Here is a 5,409-nt window from a genome sequence, read left to right on the forward strand (position 1 = left end):
ATGAAAATTGAGGACCCTACACTTAAATACATTACCTTGCACTCCTTGGAGTTGCATACAAGAGTAATAAGCTTGGTAATAGTTCGTATTTGTGGTATTTGTTTTCAAGATTGGACATAATACATTCCTGGAGAGGTAGAAAGAAGACTAATAAAGAGTAAGGATTAATTTGTCAGAGAAAATGAGGAATGTGAAGAATCTCAGGTTATGTGGAGAGACATGTCCTGAATCTTCTATCCGCAGCTCTTTATGAGTTAACCATTTACTTTTGACCTTTCCTGAAAAGAGAAATGCAATCTTTGCTTAAAGAAATGTGGAGATGGAGATCCTCCTGGCTAACCTACATGCACAGCTGGTCAAGCACAGCCTGACCTCATCCACCTTAGAGTTGTTTTAAATGTGATTGCATAGAATGGGCGTCATTGGTTTCAGAACACATAACACAGGGATCAAACACGGCATCCAGCCACATAAAGGCACTGACCCTGCTGACGGTCCATGGGACCATTCTTGAGTGCTCCAAGTTTAGCAATACAGAAGTGTTCCAGGTCTTGCAGGTGCAACTTGGTCAGTCTCATCATCACCCTGTCGTGTGTGCCCCAGTTCGACTTGCAGGAGATGTCCCTTTCTTCAGTCTTGAAAGATGTTCTTGACAACCTGGACAGCCACCTGAAGAAATCTGAATACTTCTGTTTCCTCTGGTTCCTGCACAGGGAAAACATCAGTGTCATCTACTGGTACCATACTAAAAAGTCCCCCCTCCTCTTCAGCCAACTGGTTTGGGGACTACACTATCAGATTCTATTTACTGGAGTTCTTGCTCTGGATAAGTTCCTTCCTGCCAGCCCTTTGATGCCTGGATCAATTGCTTCTTCCTCTAGCTCCAGTTAATTGGAAGGAGAGTAGCAACCTCAGCCACAAAACCTTCACCTATTGTGCTGCTTCAAGCAGCCCATCCAGGACAGGGCCATCCCCAGAGAGAAGACCAAGGAGGTACTGCTAGAACTGAAGGTCATGCTGGAGACCCACCCCAGGATTGTGGCCTACTACCCCATGGAGATGCTTCATCTCCCTGATGACATCTTTCTGAGTTCCTGCTTCCAGAAGAACAACTGCTACAGGAAAATTATTATTTACAGACCCATTGGCAAGGAAGTGCCATAGCTGGACTACAGGCTGGCCTAGGTGACCATCACGAAGTTGGTGAGGGGTAGGCCCCATTGGGACAAGGCCTGGAACTCTGCCTGGAAGAACATAGAAAATGTATCCATTGTTTTCGAAGTTCTGTGCCATCTGAGAAAAGCTGGACCCCACTGGGATGTTCCTGAATGTTATCTGGATGTGTTCTACCGAAGCAGAAACCAAAAATAAATTGAGCCTACCCATTCTTCCCCCAGGCCCCACTCCAATTAGATTGAAGGCTTGATGTCCTACTGGCCTGATGGGTAATATTACCTCTTTTTATGGGCCTTCTGCCGCAACTCTCACAGCTGCTCCTACCCACAGCAGTGAGCCTGGATCTGGACAACTCTCCCTGTTCTCCTATTTCCTTTATCCTCACAACAACCCCATGCAAGGAGGAACACCCAAATCCCTATTTATATCTCCATGTGGCAGCTCCTTTTCCTGAACCTATAATCACTACATTTTGTTTTCCCAAGAAATAGAGAAACCCCAAAATGTTATGTTTCTTTAAGAGGCCAGGGATTTGGTCATTCATATGTTCACCTTGCCAGCTAGATGTCTGTAGCCCTGGGGCCCCATTAACGGGTTTGAGGCACAGTAGTCATTTGTAAAGTGCTCTGCCTCCTTTCACCCTTGAGAGTTTTTCAAATGCTCAGGTGAGTACACATCTGCCCTGGAGCCACCCTTTTCCTGCTTTTACCTATTGACTTGACCTCTTATAGCCTGACCTTCAAATATGTCTATTTCAAGGGATGTTTGAGGAGCAGGACCCTCCTTGCTTTCTTTTAAATAAAGATCAAGAACTGAAAAAAATAACTTTTATTATCAAAAATTTCAAAATAAAGAAAATCAAACATAAAACAGTCTTGCATGGCAAAAAATATAAAGGGAAAATTACAGAGGAAAATTATTTTTCTAGATTCTTTTAAAAAGAAATAAGTAGGCATACATCAAGTGATTATACCTTCCTTTAAGTATGCTAATATTACACAGTAAAAAGAACCAATGTGAAAAACCACATGTATATATATGATATAAATAGAAAACATATTTCTGCTAATATGTTAATATTTTTTCTATAGTTAATTTTTTAATTAGTTAATATTTTTCTGTAGTTTATTTTTACATCTGTTTCTACTATCTTAGTCTATTTTAGATTGTAAGTTCTAAGAGGTCAAAATCTTTGAATATTCCTAGTCAGTTCAATGTGCACTAGAATTTTGAAAATCTGTGACAAAAGTGTGAGCTAAGATATTCATTTTCAACTAGAGATATTTATCCCACAATCTGCTTTTTTAGAAGGCTGTTCACTCAAATACATGTATTTGTATTTATTTGTAAATACCTCCCATGTATGCTTCACTCTGAGTTAGGCATTTGAAATTGCAAATTTACTTCTTTACCTCTTGTAACTGTTAAAATTAAAAGATATTTATTAGGATGATCAATAGTCCAACACAAGAGAAAAAAGTTTTTATTAGAACAAGTTTTTTGTTGTTGTTGTTGTTGTTGTTGGAGTGATGTACAAGTCTTATTCTAAATGCTTAAAACTACCCCTCCCCACCGACACAGGCAGCTTCATTGCAGGGCACTATCATCCTATTCTTTATCCTATTAAGGGAAAAAATGGTTCACAGGTGACAAAAATAACAAGATAAACCTTGTCAGCTGTCTCAGCAGAAGATAAAAATCAGGGAATAATTGCCTCTTAAGTACTTTTTCCTCATAATCTTGATGTATCTCCCAGAATTGTGTGTAGTATCAATATTTTCCCTCTTCACGAAAGTTGAGGGACAGATGATTTCACCACTCCTTCTCTCCTTGCTTGCAAATATTTGGAGGAGGAAATATAACTCATTTTGAAAGTCTTTTGGATGGCAGGCTTTCTATTTTCAAAGAAAATATTGGAGTCACCAAACCTGAGACTATGGATTTGGGTTTCAACTTAGCAATTAGAGGATCATTCATTTCTCAATTCCACTGTAGCAGCCACATAACAGATCTCAGAAGACTGTGCAGTAATGCTGAAAGAAGGAATATACTATACTTCCAGTCTACAAAGGCCAACAAAAATTGAAACTCTATATTCAGTGATATATAAAGTTATTCCTGGTGAAACAAGGTCCTTTCCACTAAAAAAAAATCACAGTTCTTTCTTTTGACACTTCCAAAATTGTTACTTTCCTTTTAGGAAATCATGAAGGGGGAAAAAAAAATTAGTCCTCATGTCCTGGAACAGAGGTGATAAGTCAAATAAAAATACTTCTCCTAGGATCACACAAATGTTTTCAGTTACATAAATCAGTATCATTCTATCAATGTCTCATTTGGAAAGTATCAGAAGAACTCTTTTGCTAATGTCAAAGGAGTGACTTAGAACAAAATTTTTACAGTGGATTTTCTGTCAAACATCAACACCATGCAAGGTGACACAGTGATTTGTCCAGCCACAACACATGGGAAATTAATTTACACCCTGGGAAAGAGCCCAAGTTTTCAGTCCACCACTGGTACATAGAGCACCCTGGAATAATTTCAATACCTCCCACCTTGGAGCAAATGAATGTTCCCCAGAGGGACATGGCTTTGCAAGCATGAGCTACAACTAAGCCTTCTCCAGTTCTTTCATCCAGGTGCCTTTGTGTTATTAATAAACAGTATAACCATATATGATAGCCTTGGACCCAACAAGCAGCTTTGCATCATCTGTGCTGATGGAACTATTATTGTGTGTGTTTGATCTAGGCCCATTGTATCAGAGAGTTGTGTTAATTAAATATGGAATATATGGACTATATTTCTATATAGACCAAGCTTTAAGTATCACAGTAACTTTTATCTATGTCAGTCTCCTTTTCTTTTTTAAGATTTTATTTATTTATTTGACAGAAATCACAAGTAGGCAGAGAGGCAGGCAGAGAGAGAGGAGGGGAGCAGGCCCCCTGATGAGCAGAGAGCCCCATGTGGGGCTCGATCCCAGGACCCTAGGATCATGACCTGAGCTGAAGGCAGAGGCTTAACCCACTGAACCACCCAGGCGCCCCTATTTATGTCACTCTCTTTATGAAGAATTTCATTACTATAAATCTAGATGTAAATCATTACTACAATACTTTTATTAAAATTATATTAATATCTGCTTATGATTTATATTGACTTATAAGATTAATATGAGCCCCCAGTAGTAGTATTAGTTACTAAGACAACAATCAATAGGGTCTACAAAAATAGAAAAAATAAAATAGTAAATGATGTCAATCAGGTATGCTCACTGATAAAATTATATTGGTCTATATTTTAATATAATAAACTATAAATTTATCTTGCTTCAATAACCAGATAAGTGATCCATCCACACTGTCAGACCTTATGAAGATAACCAGCTGCTGTGTGACATCAACACAAATGGTATTTATCAAGAAGACAATCCTAGACCTGCATAGTGTGGTGTCATTCAGAACATAATGTCAACTCTGAATTATTTGGGTGGAAAAACCCTTTTTTCTTATAGACCTGTAATCAAGGGACCTCTGTCACTTGCGCTCAATCTCAGCTGATGTTTTGAAAAAAATCCAAGAGCTCTATAATTTATTTATCCATATACTCCTTCTTTCTACTTTATGGCAGCTAGGACATGACTATATCCTCAGATAAAACTCCAGGAATTTATGTATTGAAGAAATAATACATAATACAAAGATGATAGTCAAAGAATGACTCAATATGGTGACTAAGGCAAGAGAGTTTGGCAACACTGACTGCCCACCCAGACAAGCAACCAAAACACTATTCCTTGGCTGTTTGCGCAAACTAGATTCTGAGATTCTGGTTGTTTTCTGAGCTCAATTCTCTTGCTTTTCCAGTGATTTCTGAGCTATTTGATATCCCTTGAATAAATTCATTTTTTGCTGAGTTCAAACAGAATTGGTTTCCATTGTTCTCAACCAGGAATTCTGAGTGATACAGGCACATAGAAAAAATTACATCAGTGAGTGACTTTTATTCCCTGGGACATTTTTATTCACAGTGCTGCTCTAATAACTATATAGCTTTATAAAAATGTCTTGAATAGTCATAATGAAATTTTCAGGTTGGGAGAATTTGCTAATGGTCAATATTTGCTGAAATCCCGAAAGAGTTCTCCAAGGTTCTGCCTCTTCAATCTTAGAAGTCTAACTAAATTTCTGTTCTCAATTCTGAAGTGATAGTTATACCAGAGTACAG

General features: G+C 38.3%; 1 pseudogene; it reads left to right on the forward strand.

The window, feature by feature from the left end:
• Positions 1-412: 412 nt before the first annotated feature.
• On the forward strand, positions 413-1,426 carry LOC116882054 (annotated as a pseudogene).
• Positions 1,427-5,409: the final 3,983 nt, after the last annotated feature.

This window comes from Lontra canadensis, unplaced genomic scaffold, assembly GCF_010015895.1.
Source record: "Lontra canadensis isolate GAN:19392208 unplaced genomic scaffold, GSC_riverotter_1.0 scaffold80, whole genome shotgun sequence".
NCBI classification, from domain to species: Eukaryota; Metazoa; Chordata; class Mammalia; order Carnivora; family Mustelidae; genus Lontra; species Lontra canadensis.